Source organism: Puma concolor, chromosome B1 (genome assembly GCF_028749965.1).
Source record: "Puma concolor isolate L17-30 chromosome B1, mPumCon1.1.hap2, whole genome shotgun sequence".
NCBI classification, from domain to species: domain Eukaryota; kingdom Metazoa; phylum Chordata; class Mammalia; order Carnivora; family Felidae; genus Puma; species Puma concolor.
In genome coordinates this window covers 151,020,196-151,042,570 of record NC_141670.1, presented here as the reverse complement: position 1 = coordinate 151,042,570, position 22,375 = coordinate 151,020,196, and the positions used below count along the sequence as shown (strand labels likewise).

The window sequence follows — 22,375 nt, the reverse complement described above, 5'->3', positions numbered from 1 at the left end:
CATATTGTTTGTTTTTTTGTAATTGAGTTGTAGGAGTTCCTTATATATTTTGGATAATAACCACTAATCCAATATATGGCTTGCAAATATTCTCCCATTCTATAGGTTGCCTTTTCATTTTGTTGTCTCTTCTGCTGTTTGAAAGCTACTAAGTTTGATGTAGTCCCACTTGTTGGTTTTGTTTTTGTTGTTTGTGGTTTTGGTCTCATGTCCAAAAAAATCACGGCCAAGACCAATGTCAAGGAACTTCTTCACTATCTTATCTTTTAGTAGTGTTATGGTATCAGATCTTATGTTTAAGTCTCTGATTTATTCGAGTCAATCTTTGTGACTGGTATAAGATACAGGTCCAATTTCATTTTTCTGACACAGTTTTCCTAACACCATTCATTGACAAGATTATCCTTTCCCCATTGGGTATTCTTGGTTCCCTTTTTGAATATTAGTTGACCATTTATATAGGGTTTAATTCTGGACTCGGTATTCTGTTCTAGAGGCCTATATGTCTATTTTTATGCTGGTCCCATAGTGTTTTAATTACTATAGTTTTGCAACATAGTTTGTAATCAGGGAGTGTTATGACTTCGGCTTTGTCCTTCTTCCTGAGGGATGCTTTGCCTAATTGTAGTCTTTTGTGGTTCCATAACAGTTTTATGCTTGTTTATTCTATTTCTGTGAAGAAAGTCATTGACACTTTGATAGGGATTGTATTGAATCTATAGACGGTTTTGGGTATTATGGACATTTTAGCAATATTAATTCTTTACATCCATGAACATGGGAGGTCTTATCATTTGAGTCTTCTATTTTTTTTTCCACAATGTCTTATAGTTTTTGCTGTATAGACCTTTCATTTCTTTGGCTAAATTTATACCTAGATACTTTATTGTTTTTGATGCTTTTGTGAATAGGACAGTTTTGTTTATTTTTTAGATGTTTCACTACTGGTGTATAAAAATGCAATTGATTTCTGTATGTCAATTTTATATTCTGCAACTTTACTAAATTGGTTGATTAGTTACAACAGTTTCTTTGGGTGAGTCTTTGGAATTTTCTATATACAAAATTATATAATCTGCAAAAAAACACAACTTACTTATTCTTTTCCAATCAGATGTCTTTTACTTCTTATTTTGCCTAGTTGTTCTATCTAGGACTTCTAGTACTATATTGAATAGGGCTGGCAAGAGTAGTATACTTATCTTCTTCCTGATCTTACAGGATAAGCTTTCAATTTTTCACCATTTAGTATAGTGTTAGTTGTGGATTTGCCATATATAACCTTTATTATGTTGAGTTGTATTCCTTCTATGACCAATATGTTGAGGGTTTTTTTTTTTTTAATCATGAAAGGATGTTGTATTATATCAAACCTGTATTTGTATCTATTGAGGATTGGATTATTTTATTTTTTATTCTATTAATGTGATGTATTAGAGTTACTAGTTTCCATATATTGAACTATCCTTGCATCTCAGGAAGAAATCCCACTTGGTCATGGTGTATAATCCTTTTAATATGGTCTTGAATTCAGTCTGCTAATATTTTGTTGAGAATTTTTACATCTATATTCATCAAGGATATTGATTTGTAGTTTTCTTTCTTGAGGTGTCCTTATTTGGCTTTAGTATCAGGGTAATGCTGGCCTTGGAGAATGATTTTGAAAGTGCTTCCTCCTCTTCAAGTTTTTGGGAGAATTTGAAAAGGATTGGCATTAACATTTCTTTATATGTTTGTTAGACTTCACCAGTGAAGCTGTCTGTTCCTGGGAATTTCTGTGTTGGAAGGTTTTTGATTACTGATTCGATCTCTTTACTCATTATTGGTCTGTTCAGATTTCTATTTCTTCATAATTCAGTCTTGATAGGTTCTGTGTTTCTAGGAATTTATCCCTTTCTTCTAGGTAATCTAATTTGTTGGCATATAATTGTTCATAGTAGTTTTTTGTGATCCTATGCATTTCTGAATTATCAACTATAACGTCTTCTAATTTTGAGTCTTTTTTCTTAGTCTGTCTAAAGCTTTGCCAATTTTGTTTATCTTTTCAAAAGGACAGAGAAAAAATATGCAATATCTCTTATATGTGGAATCTAAATAAGCCAAACTCATAAAAAAACAGAGAGCGGTTAGTGTGGTTATCAGGGGCTAACCACCAAAAAAAGTGGAGAAATAGCAGAGATATTGTTTAAGGGTACAGACTTGCAACTAGCAGTAAGTACGTCTTAGAGAGCTAATGCAGAGTATAGTGAATACAAAAATAATGTATTGTAGTCCTCAAATTTCCTAAGAGACTAGATCTTAATTATTCCAACCACAGAAAGGAAATCATTATGTGACACAATAGAGGTGCTATAATTACAATGGCAATCATATCACAATATACAAATGTATCAAGTCAACCTGTTGTGTACCTTAAATTACACAATGTTATATATCACATTTCAATTTAAAAAAAGAAAGCATACAAAATATTAAGCCAGGCATATCCTGATATAAAGCATGAGTAACTCTTATTTCCTTCTTTGTGATTTTTTATACTTTTGTAAGTTTTCTTGCAATAAGCTTAAATTATTTTCATAAGCATGTCAGGGAATGAGAACAACCAGTCCACATCAGTCATTAATCCACAGAGGATATATTACTGTAATACCATAAGGAACCATCTTCCACAGTACAAATGAAGAAGCTTTAGGCCAATGAAACAAAACACTGAAAACAGGTAACCTTAACTGTTGGTACACATCACTGAAATCACACATGTAACAAGGATGCACTGGGTGAATTACAGGAAAGTTCAGTGATCCTCATATTAAAAATAATGTTATCTGGGTGGAATTATACTTTGAAGAATGCTCTACAAAATATAGTCAACAGGATCACCAAAGCTTGAAAACAGTTTCCTTTTTCTGTAAAAACAATTTTGAAAAGAAGTTTTTTGACAATGATTAGGATGAGAAAGTAGAGTTTTTATATTGGAAAGTTAGATCATTATGTTCCAGAGAGAAAAGAATAACCAATTTAAAGAAAAGAAGCAAAAAAAAAAAAAAAAAAAAAAAAAAAAAAAGACAAAGATGAGTATATGGTTTCGACCTGGTATCTAGGAAACTTTTGTTCCTCTACAATTTTTTTTTCTTTTTTCTTTTTTTGGTAGGAGGGTACACTGAGCAATGTGGAGTTAGTCTAGCGTAGAAAGTAATATTTGTTTTTAACTGGCATGGATCAGGGACAAGACATGATGATTCTGAAACATTTGCAGGCAAATATGTCCTCACCAGAAGCCTTATATAGTTTGAACTGAGCTACTAAGGAGGATGACCACATGTCTGCTGGACAAAGCCCTGCATACTTCTCCCACCGCAGTGCAAGTGCTCTCTGAGACACTCACTGTGGTGATGACCAGGGCCCCTCCATTCACTTCCAGCTACACACAGCACATTCTGATGAGACATCAATTTTACAATATAATTTCAGGGTATATGGTATCATATGTAGACAAACCCAGCAATATTGTTACTCAAATATGTAACTACAGAAGTATATTTCCGGGTTGTAAAGAGGATTCATAGGATGCTTTCACAAAAGTTCAAACTATAATACCATACTCCTCAATGTCAGCAATCAGTAATTTAAGGAGAGAGTTTGGGAAATTTTAAAAATTTGAAGGTAAGGTATAAAGAATTATAAGGCTGAGATAACGTTAGATATAAACTCATCTTAATCGTAAGTAACATTTTCCTAGTAGTGCTCATAGTCAGGTAAATGAAATTCTAATGAGTAAAATAATTCTCCAGAAAACCTGCCTGGAATAAACACAAATGATTTAGTAGAAGTATAACAATAAACGATAAATGCTGTGTGGCTCTCATCCAAAAATCCACAGTAGTAATTAAAAAAAAAAAGGTTTTTCAAAAAAATATTTATTTATTTTTGAGAGAGAGAGAGAGAGCGAGAGCATGAATGCGGGAGAGGAATAGAAAGAAGGAGACACAGAATATGAAGCAGGCTCCAGGCTCTGAGCTGTCAGCACAGAGCCCTACACGGGGCTTGAACTCACGAACTATGAGATCATGATCTGAGTAAAAGTCAGACGCTTAACTGACTGAGTCACTCAGGGGCCCCCACAGTAGTAACTGATAGCATTATTTATAAAGAGTCTGAATATAATACTCTCTAAGAGGATCTCCTCCACACTATTGTGTACTGGCTCTACTTAATTTCTTGCTTACACACACATACACTCATTTGCACAAATATATATAATAGAGGAAATTGACCTCATGGACACATCTCTTTCCCAGGATATGAGGGATTATATCTGTTAAAAAAACAGCCATTACTGAAAACAACAAGGAGTTTCCTCAAAAGATTAAAATAGAATTATCAAATGATCCAGCTGTTTCATTTCTGGGTATATATACAAAAGAACTGAAATCAGGATCCAGATGACAGACTTGTGCAGCCATGTTCACAGCAACCCTATTAACAAGTGCCAAGAAGCAAAAGCAACCCAAGTGGCCATCAAGAGATAAAGTAATAAACTAAACATGGTATAAACAAAAAATGGAATATTACTTGGCCTTTAAAAGGAAGGAAATTCTGACACATGTCACAACACGGACTAAGTTGACAGTAAGCGAAAGGAGCCAGTCACAAAAAGACAAATACTGTGCAACTCAACTTACATGAAGTATCTAGACTTGTCAAATTCATAGAAACAGAAAGTAGGATGATGATTGCCAAGGGCTAGGGAAGAGGGAGATACAGAGTTTTAATAGGTATAGACTTCCAGCTTTACAAGACAGAAAAGTTCTGAAGATTGGTTGCACAACGAATACACTACTGAACTGTGTACTTAGGCATAATTAAGATGGTAAAATTTATATGCATTTTACAATTAAAAAAAACAGCTGCTCCCTTAATTCCTGATTATATTTTATGTGTTTGTTTCTACAGTTATCCTTTAAATAGTGTTTGCTTTGTTGTTCTTTTTTTTTGTGATGGAGCAAATTCTTTTTTCACAGGAAATGGGAAAGTTTTCCCAGAGCTCTGGAAAAAAATGGTATTGTGGTTTTTACTCTGGGGTCAATGGTCAGTAACATGACAGAAAAAAGAGCCGACGTGATCGCATCAGCCCTTGCCAGATTCCACAGAAGGTAAAGTATCTTATAGCAAACAGCTACTTAGTAAGTCAAGCTCTGTAAAAGTTTTGATTATAAACATTTCCTGCAAGACAGGTAACTATTATGCCTACAGATTTACCTCAGATATCCATTTAAAAACCAAAATAAAACACAGCAGGGGCTAAAGTAGTACCGAGGGTGTCTGACAGTAACTTTGACACTGACACTGTAATATATATCTATATACCATATATAAACTATACATATTTGTGTGTTTGTGTGTGTGTGTGTGTGTGTGTGTGTATATTTATATATGAGGTGCACGATGAAATTTTGGTATTATAATGGTATTGTGGGCAGGTACAAAATCACTAAATTCTACCTTATCATTTGCTCCTTTTCACTGAAGGATTCCTGAGGACCCTGTGCACGCTGTAGATGTTATCAGAAAAAAGTTAAACTTTCACAGTAGCTGTACTAGCACAATAATGTTAGGCAATATTGATAAAAATCTGAATGCATCATGCAGTTTTTACACATGCCATATAATCCTTCTTTTATTTCCTCTAAATTTTGAATAGGCCTATTCAGTGTGCTTTTCAGGATGGCCAGAGCTCACCAAGCCGTGGCCAGGTATCTAAGCCAGCCACCATGATTTAGAGAAAGAAAAATCAGTCTGTCCTGGTTGACTGGGCCCTACTAAAATCTGAAACAAGAAAATAAAAGATAGTTGAGATGGGTCCTGTCCTTAAGTGAACCCTGTGCATTATAAAATCTGGCCTCAAATGGACTCTGCTTCTAACTACTGCTGATGGAGAAAGAAGGAATAAAAGGAGTCAAGCAGAGGGAAGACTGCATGTAAAGAGCTCAGATGCATCCTTCACCTTAAGATATAATAGTTTCTACTAACATATAAAAAATACCTGGGGTCTTTGGGTATTTGCGAACTACTATTTAGTTTCCCATCTGATAGAATCTTCACTTAATCACCTATGCTAATTTTTTTGCTGAAAATCTAAAGTTACTTTACATTCTGCTTAACAAACAGAAGTTAAACACTAGTAAATTATAATCCAAGTCATGGGGATTGCTTGGAAATTCCAAAATCGGCACCATGTTTTGGTACTGGTATATACATAAACCATGTTAAACAATGCCGTCAATGCTTTGTGCTTCATTTTTTAAGTACTGGAAGTCAGCTGAATAAATTTTAGCATTACAATTTTGGAACTTTTTCAACAGCCACACTGCTATTTATACATTATCAACATCAAAAGAATTTCCAAACCAGCAGTAGTGTTAATACTCTGGATTCATGTCAAAACTTATCAATTGAAATTTTTCTTGGGGGTAGTGTTTTAACAATCTATAATCTAAAAGAAGTTATACTTATTTCCTAAGCAGAATTAACTATTAATTATAAGGAAATACAAATACTTCTCATAAGTAGTTGATTGCATATATTAGCCTTTTTGTATATCAAAAGATACAAAACTCCATGTAATAACTTGAGAAACAAGTGGATATAAGTAAATTCCCTTATATAAGAGCCAAAAACAAATACAGGCTAATATTAAGTTTAGAAAATGAGAGCTAGTATATATAGCAACATAAATGTGTAGATTAATTTGCCACTGTTTTCTGCTCTAGAATCATGACAGCCTTACAATTTCTTAAATCTCTGAATTTGTCATTGATTATGCCACTATGATTTGCCTACGCCATAATATGTGACTTTACTCCATAGTTGACTTAACATAAAAAATATGTACATGTTATATGAGCATTTCTATTATAACAGTGTCTTACTGGTTCTCGTTACCTAACACCTCCTATCCTCATTTCTTCATCCATCATATGGAAGGGATTTAACTGGATGTCTTTGAATCGCCCTAGAATCCTAATATGCTGTAACTTTGAAGTTCAACTACAGAAAAGTATTTTATCTTAACAGGTTTTATGGTGGTTTGATGGCAAGAAGCCAGAAACCTTAGGACCCAATCAATACTCGGCTGTATATGTGGATCCCCCAGAATGACCTTCTTGGTATGACTCAGGAGAACAAATACTGAAAACATAACAGCTGAGCAATGCGATAATAGCTCAACAAAAAACAAATTTAGTGAGCATTTATTATTGAAACATTAAAAAATAAAACAAGTTATTTTTATTATTTCCAGTCCTAGGAAAATTAAGGAAAAAATGTAAGAGTTGGCATTTCATTACATTCCTTATGGCCCAAACCAAAATACTTTTATTTCAGGTGTAATTACTTTTCACAGGTGAATTTTTCAATAACTTCCAAAATTGTTGCTGTCTTTTAATTCTCTCCATACACCTATCTATCTTTCTCCTAGTTGCAGGGGTATTTCACATGCTATTGAAAAAATAACAGCACTTTTATTGTACTCCATTTTCTATAGGAAAAAATATACAATGTTTTTCATTAATTAATAATACGTTTCATGAATAAATGTGGATTTTCCTTCTTCTGTTTCCAGTGTCACCACCATCACCCTTTCTGCTGCCCTGAAGTCCCTTATATCAGACTCAATGACTTCACTACTTTAAGAGAATGTTTCCAACATGCCCCCTGCTTTTTTGCACATGTTTCTTTTTATCCAAAATGTTCTTCCAATTTGTTCACCTGCCAATCTTGTGTTCATTTTTGAAGTTCAAATGACACACCACTTCTTTCATGTAGTCTTCATTTACCTCTCCAGCAGACTTACATGCTTCTTGCTCTGAGCTCTGAAAGCAATTTAAATGCATTTTCACGTATATAATATTCTGTTATCTAAAAAATACTGCCTCTAGATTCAGTGCATTATAATGCTCATTTCTGATTTAAAGACTTATAATAATTTTAGTAAAATTCACTCAATTCTAGGTCATCCAAAAACTGAAGCTTGTATAACTCATGGTGGAACTGATGATCTATCACAGGGATCCAATGGTGGGCATTCCTTTGCTTGTGGATCAACCTGGTAACATCACTCACATAAAGGCCAGAAAAGCAGCTGTTAGACTGAACTTGAACACAATGTCAAGTACAGATTTGCTCAATGCATTGAAGTGAGTCATTAATGATTCTTCACGAGTACAATTTTTTTTTTTTTACTAGATACTATTTCTAGAGAGATGCTAATATGAAGGTGAGGTGAGCAAAAATGAGTCCTAACATGAACACAATTATGAGTAAGATCTGCTCAATGTTTTGAAGATAGCCATCAATAACCCATTTTGAGTGGCACAGTAAGTTTTCTTCATTGGTTTTAGGGGAAATGTTTGTAACAGGTTTAAAAAAGTGGAGAAATTTTAAGGTGCCTTGGTGGCTCAGTCAGTTAAGCATCTGACTTCAGCTCAGGTCATGATCTCATGGTTGGTGGGTTTGAGCCCTGAGTGAGGCTCTGTACTGACAGCTCAGAGCCTGGATCCTGCTTTGGTTTCTGTGTCTCCCTCTCTCTCTGCACCACCCCCCCCCCCCCACTCACACTCTGTCTGTCTCTCTCTCTCAAAAATAAATGTTTAAAAATTTTAAAACAAAGAATAATGGATAAATTTTGAAATATCAATAAAAAGAATCACTGAAATGGTTAACAGAAAGATTAAGAGGAAGCACTGAGAACAAAGTTGAAGTCGGGAACCATGAATGTTGTTATAGTGATGCCAGCTGGGTTCCTTCGCACGGGTACCACTTGTACTGGCCTTGCCACTCTGCCCCTTACCTGCAGCCCTGAACTTTAAACCTAAGGATTAGGGCAAAAATGAAAAACAAAGCAGGGTGCCTGGGTGGCTGTTGGTTGGGCGTCCTACTTCAGTTCAGGTCATGATCTCGCAGTCCATGAGTTCGAGTACCGTGTTGGGCTCTGTGCTGACAGCTCAGAGCCTGGAGCCTGTTTCAGATTCTATGTGTCCCTCTCTCTCTGCCCCTCCCCCACTCATGCTCTGTTTCTGTCTCTGTCTCTCTCTCTCTCTCTCTGTCAAAAATAAATAAAACATTAAAAAAAAAGGAAAAACAAAGCAAAACAAGAGAACAAACCACAATACAAAAAAACAAGGAGAAATAAAACAGCCAAATATCAAAACAACCAACACACCTGGCCCTATGCCCTACACTGGGGAGACTATACCCAGAAGCTTTCTAAGGAGCAGAGACTAGTGTCTGTATCTTCAAACATACTTTGCCTAGGCTCTAACATGTATAATCGCAAAAGCAGTTTCTCCAAACACCTCTGTCCAAAGAATCCGTTTGGACGTCTGCAGAAGGAAAAGGGGGAAAATATCAAAACTGGCATCATCTGCGAGGTTCAGAAAAACAGGAGGTACAGAGTATGCTTGCTTTCCAACACTTCCCACAGGGCTCTGAACCAACACACAAGTCTCAGAAAACCAGGAAGGAAAACTGAGTTTTACAGAAACTGGAATAAAACTGACCAGTCTAGTTTCATTACCCAAGCTAAATGGGAAATGCAAAAAAAATCAAAAAAAGTAAACAGAAAAAAAAAGATGAGTACTGTTATAGTACTAACCTGCACAATTATGATTTTCTTTCAGCATGAGAACTAAATTGTTTTAAAACTCATCTAAAATAGTTTACTTTCTGTAAATCAGCATGACCTGATCAGTCTCAAATTCCCATTAAATACTTCCCAAATTTTCTATGGTAATATTTTGATCCCACCACAGATTAAATGATAAATAACTAGGGCTTTCAAATTTACTCGATTAAAAATTATGTGAACACTACTTATAAATTTAGTTAAATTCTATTAATTTTGTTTATGCTTGTTTTTGTCTTATTTGGTAGAAGAACCATAAAATCAAAAAGCAATTGACTTAGAAGAGATATATTGGAATATTCCTTTTAAAAGTAAAATTTTCTGTATCAGAAATATTTGGTTTCCAAATTAGTTCAGGATGTTACTATTCCTATTATTATTCCTATTATTATTATTCCTATTATTCCTATTATTATTCCTATTATTATGTATACATAATTATATCATAATTATGTATACATTTTCTCCTTTTGGTTTCATAATGACTTTAGAAATAAAATTTTGCTTGAATATATATTGGTTATAGTATCATTTGCATTTTAAATGGACATTTGCATTTTAAAAACAATGTTATCTAGTTTTAATTTAGTCCACCTGTTATTCATCTTAAGCACCACGAGAAGCACATTTTTTTTAAGGATTGTATCTTCCATTTGGTGGTTTTATGTAAAGTCACATCTTTCTAATATAGATGTCTTTCTACATTTTAAAATTTTTAATAAGGTAAAGCTGTGCCCAAAAAAGAAAATTAGCTGATGTATACTGAATGTTTGGGATATGGTACACATTGTACTAGTAAATTCTTTGTAGGGAGTAAGTAACTTCTTCACTATAGTCTTTGCTTATTGTATTACAAATATGTTTCAGGATTACTTCTCTCCTCTCAAAAACCCAGCATTCTCACTGGTTTTTACAGGACAAAGACAGATATTACCTCCACTGTACTGCTACAGTCCCATGTTATAGCACTTTGTGATTTAAAGTTTGTAAGCCCTCTTTGTTTAGCCTTCTTCCTTGTCTGTTAGTTCATAATCATTTCAACAGTAGAAACCAGTGAAACTGGCAATGCCTGAAAGTGGAATGCTGAGCACTCTCCAGATTCTAAAATGACAATACCAACAAGAAAAACCACAACAGCAAACACAAACTGGGTCACCAAATGATAGGGTCAAATCCAAGAATCAATATGTCATTCCTCAAAATAATCAGATAAGAAAGGTACTATTCCTATCCATTCAAAAATGAAAACCCGAGGAACAGAAACACTAAAAAAAGCACACAAGTGTCAGAGTCAGGATTCAAGCCAATACAATCCACTTCCACACTTCTAATCACTAATTTCACTGCTATCATGTCAATACCAGCTCCTGATCAGCTCTGCTCGGACATGTCCATTAACCTCATCACGGACTTATATCCTATCTCTGGATTATAATAATATTTTGAAACTTGCTCAACAGATCTATTAACAATTCCTTACTGGATAATTCAAAATTTGCACAAAGAAATCATGTATTTCAATTTTTTTTCTTGCCTTTCTAAGCTAGAAATACTTGTCCTTGCCCAACTTCTCTTTTTCTTCACAGCTTGAAATCCTAGACATTAGCAAATTCTAGCCCATTAAGATCTCTATAATCATCTCTAAGAAAAAGAATAGATTTTTCTTCCAGGGTTATGTGGCACTCATTTTTACCCTCCACGTGAAAATCAACATACTTCTCCAGTTTGTTCTATAAATTATTTGATTTTCCTCCAGCTACAAAGAGAATGCTATGTGGTTATCAACCATTCATCATGATCAGCTTCTAAAGCCTTTGGATGGAGCAGTCCCCTGGACTGAGTTTGTCACGCGGCACAAAGGAGCCGAGCACCTACGACCAGCTTGTTACAACCTCACCTGTTTCCAGGACCACTCTTTGGATGTGATCGGATTCCTACTGGCCTGCGTGGTCATTGCTACTTTCTGTGTCATAAAATGTTGCTTGTTTTGTCAAAAGTTTAAAAAAGAAAATAAGAAGAAAACAGGGAGTAGGCTTTTGAGACACAGTAGGCGTAGCAAACATTTGAAACAGCTAGTAAGCACAAGCAAAGTCATTCTATTTAATCCAACCACTGTGGATCAGGTTGTGACAGAGTCTCCTCCACAACAATCCATGTTGTAAGATGTGTGCCATGCCCAAATATTTTCCTCTTGGCTAAACGTATTGTGTTAGTTAACCCATTCCACCCTAAGGGGGAAATAACTCTATGTATTTTTTGACAAACACTTCTTCAATATTTATCTTGAGATTCTTCAATTCTGTTCATCAAATCAAAGAAGATGTGGTACCTATAGATGGATTATGCTCAATTTATAATTCTAATTGTATAAATCCTCAAATAATTCTACTTTAATACTGACATATATAATTTCCTAACTGAAAAAAACAGGGATTTCACTACAGCCTTATTCTGTGATTTAAGAGTGAGAAGCCTGATTGTTTTTACCAAGCATTTTCAGAAACATCTACTGTATAAATAAAATCAATCAAATAGAACATATGTGTCCCTGACTAAGAAAAACACAACTGAACAGTTGTTAAAGATGGCAAGATAGATTTTATTCATCCATTTATAGAAGGGGAGAGACATTCCAGTATGAAATGAGTTCAACTCCAACTAAGATAAAGGTGACTGATGTTTTTAAAGGGAGAGCAGACAGGGAACAAAAAGGGACTACGGAAAAGTAAAAAGGGGAACAAAAAAGAGACGAGGTGACTACATGGAAATGGAAGATTACAGAAAGGAGTAAGTGGAAAATTACTGAAAATGGTTTGGCAAGTTGGGTTTGACAGTGTATGTTTTGTTGTTTGGTAGGATCATAATTTCTTGAGCAAAGACTTTTTTTTAATATTTATTTATTTTTGAGAGACAGAGGGAGACAGAGTGTGAGTGGGGGAGGGACAGACAGAGAGAGAAAGACAGAATCTGAAAGGCTCCAGGCTCTGAGCTGTCAGCACAGAGCCCGACGTGGGGCTCGAACTCACAAGCCGTGAGATCATGACCTGAGCCTAAGTCAGACGCTTAACCGACTGAGCCATCCAGGTGCCCCAGAGCAAAGATTTAAATAAGGGAGCTGGGGCCAGTTTGAAGGACACAAGCCATGACCTACATGCAGATGGAAGAGAAGTTAAAATTTGGACAAGTCCCTTAAGCACAGTGTTTAGGCAAGTCCTTTGTGTTTACAGTTCACAACCCTCATGAAATACAAAATATTCCTTCCTGTAAATTTCCTTTGTTACAGGAATCTGAATGGTTCTTACTGGATTCCTACCTAAATCTGGGCAACCAGTAAAAAAGATCTTTGGTTAAAAAGACTAAAGATAATTTCCACACAAAGCCTTGGATATGTTTCAATTACTCTTCTCTATCGAACAATGCTTTATAAGTGGATGGTAAAACACAAAATAAAAGGAGGGTAGGAATGCTAGGCGAGGCCCAGCAAGATTTGGCCCAACCCTCTGGATTATGTTAGATTTCCCTCCTCCTGCAATATGATCGCCCATATTTTGGTCTTACCTTGTCAAGTCAGTCAGATATTTCCAACTCTAATACCTGGGATATTGAGAATATCAAAACAGAAAATTATATAATCTTTTTATTGATTTTTTTCCACACATCTCATAGAAAAATAAATTGCAGATGGCATAAAGAACCAAATATTGTATGCAACAATTTTTAAGTCCATGCATAAGAAAACATTTGAAATAGCAAAAAGATCTCCAAAGCTTGCCTTTAAATATTGGTAATCGAGCCTTTCGAACACAACTTAAAAAGTGAACCACAAAGAGAAGAAAGAAACCAAGTTAAGAGCAGTTCTTCTGCCTGACAAGAGACATGTTTAAACAGTTGGACAGAAATGAGGCATACTTTGCACTCTTGATATACGGAGATATTTTTATAGCATTCTTCTATACAACAAAATTACTTTCAGCAATAATCGCGGATGAAACTAATTATAATAATATCCAGAAAAGAAACAATGAATATTTATTAAACTTGGAACATATAATAGTAAAGTACAAAAAAGAAAAAAAAGTAAGGCATTAGTGTTCTTTATTTTTTTATTTATTTTTAAAAAAAAATTTTTTTTTCAACGTTTATTTATTTTTGGGACAGAGAGAGACAGAGCATGAACGGGGGAGGGGCAGAGAGAGAGGGAGACACAGAATCGGAAACAGGCTCCAGGCTCTGAGCCATCAGCCCAGAGCCTGACGCGGGGCTCGAACTCACGGACCGCGAGATCGTGACCTGGCTGAAGTCGGACGCTTAACCGACTGCGCCACCCAGGCGCCCCGGCATTAGTGTTCTTTAATACATTAATATCTTTTTTAAAAAAAATAGGAGAGTGGGGGAGGGATCAGAGGAGAGAAATCTTACACATACACATTAGCATGAGGCATAAGGAAGCCCCTCTGTGCAATACTGAAACTGAATTCCAACCTACTGGTTTTCTTAATGAAGTTAACTTCTGCAGATTAGGTAATGACTTTGTCAAAACTGATCTTTTCAGGAGGAGGAGCCAAGATGGCAGAAGAGCATGGAAGTTTTTTGTATGTCTCACATCCATGAAATACAGCCAGACCAACACTAAACCATCCTGCACACCTAGAAAACTGGAGGATTAACACAACAATCTGCACAACCTGAACCACAGAATTCAGCAGGTATGCAACATGGAGAGGTGAACTTGGGGAGAGAGCAGCCACGGCGGGCAGGGAGGTGCTTTTGCATGCAGAGAGAGGATGGAGATGGTGGGGAGATTATGGGAAAAGCACCCCTCCCCAAAAGCAGCTTGGAGAGAAAGTGGAAAATTGAAAACAGCCGCAGGGACTAAACTAAAAAGGGAGAAAGGAGAAAGGAGAAAGGAGAAAGGAGAAAGGAGAAAGGAGAGGGTTTAAATTCCATTAAGACTGTAAACAGGGGAAAGCACAGAGTCTGAAACTCCGCAGCTCAATACCTGGTGGTGCTCTGGTGGGAAGGGCAAATACCCAAGAGCAGAGTGAGGTCTAGGAGGTTCTCGGGCCACATGGTGAGAAGTGGTTCCACTGCTGGAAGGACATTTGGTAGAGGCTGTGAGACCTCTGGGCTCAGCAGACCCCAGAGAAAGGCCACATTTGCTGCTACTGGAACAAGTTCATTGTGGGTGAAGCCTGGTGCCAGATGTGTGTTGTGATATTCCATAATCCCTGAGGCACTGCTGCTACACTGTCTTGCAAACTTTTTCTGGGGTGGGCTGGCATCTGGCCACAGTCTCTGGGCATCGGCAGCAGCACAGTCCCACAAGCATTCCTGGGTGCGGCCAGCACCCGGCCATTGCTTGGTGAGACCCTCCACAGGGGGGTCCAGAGTGGGTCAAAGCTGCAGTTCCTCAGAAGTGGGGGGCTGGAGAAGGCAGCTGCATCTGAGACAAAACTCAGGAGGGATGTGCTTCCTGGAGCTTGGTCATGAACAGTGTGAAAATGGGGGGTGGACTGAAGCCTAAGACGGACTGGTGCTCAATTGCTGACCAGGGAGAACAGAGTTCCCATACTAGAGACTGGGTAGGTGGGTGATGCCATTTTCACCACTCCTGCGCATGCACATATGCACCTACAAGCGCCACAACAATTCACCTCAGTAGGCTAGCAGCACCATCTAGTGGAGAAAACAGCCGTTACACTAAGCCTTGCCCAAGTGGGCCAACCTCACTCTTCAGGAACACAAGTCTCATGCCTGCTTAGTTTATGAACTATAAAGCGCCTCATAGTTGGACTTCAGGGGAAAACGAAGGAATTTCAGTCATGTTTCAGTCTGTTAGCTGGTCCATCTATTCAATTTTCTTTCTTTCTTTTTTTTCTCTTTTTCATTTTTCTTTTTCTTAAATACAGAAAAAGAAAAAATTCATGTTTATTATCAATTTTTATTAAAAATATTTTTAAAAATTTGTTTCTACTATATTTTTTACTTTTGTGAAAATTTATTCAAATTCTGTTTTACTTCCATCATCTCATCTTAGTCTACTTCAGTGTATCCATTTTTTCAAATTTTCAAACAATTCTTTTCCTCTTTTTTCTCTAATCTATCAAGTCACTTTCCACACACAGAGAAAAACACACCTAGGATCTAGCATTATCTATTCAATTTTTTTGTGTGTGTGTGTTTCGAATTTTTGAATTAATATTTTTTTAATTTTAATTTTTTAATTTTAATTTTTCTACCTCATTAATTCCTTTTCTCCCTTCAAAATGACAAAACGAAGGAATTCACCCCAAAAGAAAGAGCACAAAGAAACGACAGCCAGTCACTTCACCAATACCGATACAAGCAAGATGTCTGAACCAGAATTTAGAAACATGATAATAAGAATACTAGCTGGAGTCGAAAATGGATTAGAATCCCTTTCTGCAGAGATAAAAGAAGTAAAAGCTACTCAGGATGAAATTAAAAATGCTATAACTGAGCTGCAATCACGGATTGGTGCAGTGGTGCCAAGGATGGATGAGGCAGAACAGAGAATCAGCGACATAGAGGACAAACTTATAGAGAATAATGAAGCAGAAAAAAAGGGGGAGATTAAGGCAAAAGAGCACGATTTAAGAATTAGAGAAATCAGTGACTCATTAAAAAGGAGCAACATCAGAATCATAGGGGTCCCAGAAGAGGAAGAGAGAGAAATAGGTGTAGAAGGGTTATGTGAGCAAATCATAGTGGAAAACTTTCCTAACCTGGGGAAAGACACAGACATCAAAATCCAGGAAGCACAGAGGACCCCCATTAGATTCAACAAAAACCAGCCATCAACAAGGCATATCATAGTCCAATTCGCAAAATACTCAGGCAAGGAGAGAATCATGAAAGCAGCAAGGGAAAAAAAGTCCCTAACCTATAAGGGAAGACAGATCAGGTCTGCAGCAGACCTATCCACAGACACTTGGCAGGCCAGAAAGAAGTGGCAGGATATATTCAATGTACTGAATCAGAATAATATGCAGCCAAGAATTCTTTATCAAGCAAGGCTGTCATTCAAATTGAAGGAGAGATAAATAGTTTCCCAGACAAACAAAAATTAAAGGCGTTTGTGACCATTAAACCAGCCCTGTAAGAAATTTTAAGGGAGCTCTCTGAAGGGAGAAAAGATGAAAATATAAATAAATAAATAAATAAATAAATAAATAAATACCAAAAGCAACAAAGATTAGAAAGGACCAGAGAACACCACCAGAAACTCCAACTCTACAAGTATCATAATGGCAATAAATTCATATCTTTCAGTACTTACTCTAAATGTCAATGGACTCAATGCTCCAATCAAAAGACATAGGGTAACAGAATGTATAAGAAAACAAGACCCATCTATATTCTGTTTACAAGAGACCCACTTTAGACATAAAGACACCTTCACATTGAAAATAAGGGGATGGAGAACCATCTATCATGCTAATGGTCAACAAAAGAAAGCTGGAGTAGCCATACTTATATCAATCTAGACTTTAAATAAAGACTGTACCAAGAGATGCAGAAGGGCATTATATCATAATCAAGGGCTCTATAGACCAAGAAGACCTAACAATTGTAAACATTTATGCGCCAAATGTGGCAGCACCCAAATATATAAATCAATTAATCACAAACATAAAGAAACTCATCGGTAGTAATACCATAATAATAGGAGACTTCAACACCCCACTCACACGATGGACGGATCGTCTAATCAAAAAATCAACAAGGAAACAATGACTTTGAATGACACACTGGACCAGATGTACTTAACAGATATATTCAGAACATTTCATCCTAAAGCAGTATAATATACATTCTCCAGTGCACATGGAAATGTTCTCCAGAATAGACCATATACTGGGACACAAATCAGCCCTCAGCAAGTACAAAAAGATCGATATCATACTATGCATATTTTCAGACCACAATGCTATGAAATTCGAAATCAACAACAAGAAAATTTGGAAAGGTAACAAATACTTGGAGACTAAAGAACATCCTTCTAAAGAATGAATGGGCCAACCAAGAAGTTAAAGAGGAAATTAAAAAGTATATGGGAATCAATGAAAATTATAACACCAGAACCCAAAACCTCTGGGACACAGCAAAGGCAGTCATAAGAGGAAAGCATATAGCAATCCAGGCCTTCCTAAAAACGGAAGAAAGATCTCAGATACATAACCTAACCTTACGCCTTAAGGAGCTGCAAAAAGAACAACAAATAAAACCCAAAACCAGCAGAACACATGAAATAATAACGATTAGAGCAGAAATTAACGCTTTCAAAACCAAAAAAAATAGCAGAACCGATCAATGAAACGAGAAGCTGGTTCTTTGAATTAATGAAATTGATAAACCACTAGCCAGTTTGATCAAAAAGAAAAAGGAAAGGACCCAAATAAATAAAATCAAGAATGAAAGAGGAGAGATCACAACCAACACAACAGAAATAAAAACAATAAGAGAATATTATGAGCAATTATATGCCAATAAAATGGGCAATCTGGAAGAAATGGACAAATTCCTAGAAACAGATACACTACCAAAACTGAAACAGGAAGAAATAGAAAATTTGAACAGACCCATAACCAATAAGGAAATTGAATTAGTAATCAAAAATCTGCCAAAAAGCAAGAGTCCAGGGCCAGATGACTTTCCAGGGGAATTCTACCAAACATTTAAGGAAGAGTTAACACCTATTCTCTTGAAGCTGTTCCAAAAAATAGAACTGGAAGGAAAACTGCAACAATTCCACTGCAAACAATTAACGTGATTCATCACATCAATAAAAGAAAGGACAAGAACCATATGATCCTCTCAATAGATGCAGAGAAAGCATTTGACAAAATACAGCATCCTTTCTTGATAAAAACCCTCAAGAAAGTAGGGATAGAAGGAGCATACCTCGAGATTATAAAAGCCATATATGAACGACCCAACACTAATATCATCCTCAATGGGGAAAAACTGAGAGCTTTCCCCCTAAGGTCAGGAACAAGACAGGGATATCCACTCTTGCCACTGTTATTCAACATGGTATTGGAAGTCTTAGCCTCTGCAATCAGACAACACAAAGAAATAAAAGGCATCCAAATCGGCCAGGAGGAGGTCAAACTTTCACTCTTCACAGATGACATGATACTCTATATGGAGAACCCAAAAGATTTCACTAAAATACTGCTAGAATTGATTCATGAATTCAGCAAAGTTGCAGGATATAAAATCAATGCACAGAAATTGGTTGCATTCCTATACACCAACAATGAAGCAACAGAAAGAGAAATCAAGGAATCGATCCCATTTACAGTTGCACCAAAAACCGTAAAATACCTAGGAATAAATCTAACCAAAGAGGTGAAAAATCTATGCACTGAAAATTATAGAAAGCTTATGAAAGGAACTGAAGAAGACACACACAAAAAAATGGAAAAAGACTCCATGCTCCTGGATAGGAAGCATGAACCTGGACCACTTTCTTACACCATCCACAAAAACAAACTCAAAATGGATGAAAGACCTCAATGTAAGACAGAAAGCCATCAAAATCCTTGAGGAGAAAGCGGGCAAAAACCTCTTTGATCTTGGCCCCAGCAACTTCTTCCTCAACACGTCTTCAGAGGCAAGGGAAACAAAAGCAAAAATAAACTACTGGGACCTCATCAAAATAAGAAGCTTCTGCACAGTGAAGGAAACAATCAGCAAAACTAAAAGGCAACTGACAGAATGGGAGAAGATATTTGCAAATGACATATCAGATAAAAGGTTAGTATCCAAAATCTATAAAGAACTGATCAATCTCAACACCCAAAAACCAAATAATACAATGAAGAAATGGGCCAAAGACATGAATAGACACTTCTCCAAAGAAGACATCCAGATGGCCAAGCAACACATGAACAAATGCTCCACATCACTCATCATCAGGGAATTACAAATCAAAATCATAATGAGATACCACCTCACACATGTCAGAATGGCTAACATTAACAACTCAGGCAACAACAGATGTTGGCAAGTTTGCAGAGAAAGAGGATCTCTTTTGCATTGTTGGTGGGAATGCAAGCTGGTGCAGCCAGTCTGGAAAATAGTATGGAGGTTCCTCAAAAAGCTAAAAATAGAACTACCCCACGACCCAGCAATTGTACCACTAGGCATTTATCCATGGGATACAAGTGTGCTGTTTTGAAGGGAGACATGCACCCCCATGTTTATAGCAGCACTATCAACAGTAGGTAAACTATGGAAGGAGCCCAAATGTCCATCGATGGATGAATGGATAAAGAAGATGTGGTATATATATATATATATATATATATATATATATATATAACTATGGAAGGAGCCCAAATGTCCATCGATGGATGAATGGATAAAGAAGATGTGGTATATATATATATATATATATATATATATATACACAATGGAGTATTACTCAGCAATCAAAAAGAATGAAATCTTGCCATTTGCAACTACGTGGATGGAACTGGAGGGATTTATGCTAAGTGAAATTAGTCAGAGAAAGACAAAAATCATATTACTTCACTCATATGAGGACTTTAAGAGACAAAACAGATGAACATAAGGGAAGGGAAACAAAACTAATATAAAAACAGGGAGGGGACAAAACAGAAGAGACTCATAAATATGGAGAATAAACTAAGGGTTACAGGACGGGTTGTGGGAGGGGGGATGGAATATTCTTCTTTTAATTCCTGAAGAGGCCTACAAGTCACTGTGTTCTTTTTAATGAGGGCAACCAATGAATGACAAAACTGAAAACTGCAAAATAAAATGCGTGTGTTTATTTGGGATCTTAGGAATTGCAATCTGGGAGACAGAGTTGACTAAAATCAAACATGTGCTTCTGAGAGACAAAGAAGTTTAGGGTTTTTAAAGAGGAAAGATACAAGTTGCTTTGAATGAAATCTGATTGGTGCTGGTATAGCTACAGTTACATGAATCTATACGTGATTGGTTACTAGGGCAAATGCTAGGCAGAAAGTCCATTTATGTCTATTCTAATATGCATCAGATTTCTTGGCTTTTTTTATTGTTATTTTATTTTTTTTCAATATATGAAATTTATTGTCAAATTGGTTTCCATACAACACCCAGTGTTCATCCCAAAAGGTGCCCTCCTCAATACCCATCACCCACCCTCCCCTCCCTCCCACCCCCCATCAACCCTCAGTTTGTTCTCAGTTTTTAACAATCTCTTATGCTTTGGCTCTCTCCCACTCTAACCTCTTTTTTTTTTTTTTCCTTCCCCTCCCCCATGGGTTTCTGTTAAGTTTCTCAGGATCCACATAAGAGTGAAAACATATGGTATCTGTCTTTCTCTGTATGGCTTATTTCACTTAGCATTACACTCTCCAGTTCCATCCACGTTGCTACAAAGGGCCATATTTCGTTCTTTCTCATTGCCATGTAGTACTCCATTGTGTATATAAACCACAATTTCTTTATCCATTCATCAGTTGATGGACATTTAGGCTCTTTCCACAATTTGGCTATTGTTGAGAGTGCTGCTATAAACATTGAGGTACAAGTGCCCCTATGCATCAGTACTCCTGTATCCCTTGGGTAAATTCCTAGCAGTGCTATTGCTGGGTCATAGGGTAGGTCTATTTTTAATTTTCTGAGGAACCTCCACACTGTTTTCCAGAGTGGCTGCACCAGTTGGCATTCCCACCAACAGTGCAAGAGGGTTCCCGTTTCTCCACATCCTCTCCAGCATCTATAGTCTCCTGATTTGTTCATTTTGGCTACTCTGACTGGCGTGAGGTGATATCTGAGTGTGGTTTTGATTTGTATTTCCCTGATAAGGAGCGACGTTGAGCATCTTTTCATGTGCTTGTTGGCCATCCGGATGTCTTCTTTAGAGAAGTGTTTATTCATGTTTTCTGCCCATTTCTTCACTGGGTTATTTGTTTTTCGGGTGTGGAGTTTGGTGAGCTCTTTATAGATTTTGGATACTAGCCCTTTGTCCGATATGTCATTTGCAAATATCTTTGCACAGCAAAGGAAACAACCAACAAAATTAAAAGGCAACCAACGGAATGGGAAAAGATTCCTTGGCTTTTAACTGAGTTCAGCAACAATTCTGAGAATTAGAGACAGGAGATGTGCATAAACACTAGTTCCTCAATGTCCTCCTAGCTCCATTTTAAACAACACTTTTAGCAATGTTTATTTCATTTTATTCTCTCCTTTATCAATGGAGAAAATGGCAAAATGTGAAAATACATTCTCTATTTGGGACATGTCAAGGTTTATCTCCCACTTTCTGGATCTCATGTATCTCACACAAGTCTCCAAAATCCTAGCCACTTCTCGCTCATTCTGTGTGATTTACATAATGACATCAACATAGTGGATTAGAGAAATTTTCTGAAGGATTTCCATATAATCCATATCTCCTGGAGCTAAGTTATTTTATGTAATCCTGAGGCAGAACTGTAAATGTATGCCAATGACTGACTGTTCCAACAGAATGAAAATTATAAGAATGAGAAATGTTTCTGATCCTCTTTCCTAGGGTTGGAAGAGGACACCAAAGCAATGGCCTCAAAGATGAGTTAATCTGATTGGTCAGGGAGCGCACCTCTGGCACAAGAGATGATACTGGAGCAGCTACTTGGTAGAGTTTCCAGGAGTCTACTATCAGTCTTC

The 22,375-nt window shown here is 36.6% G+C and overlaps 1 pseudogene; it reads left to right on the top strand.

The window, feature by feature from the left end:
- LOC112858719 (UDP-glucuronosyltransferase 2B31-like) overlaps nucleotides 1–11,844 on the top strand; it is a 30,356-nt pseudogene extending 18,512 nt beyond the window's left edge.
- Nucleotides 11,845–22,375: the final 10,531 nt, after the last annotated feature.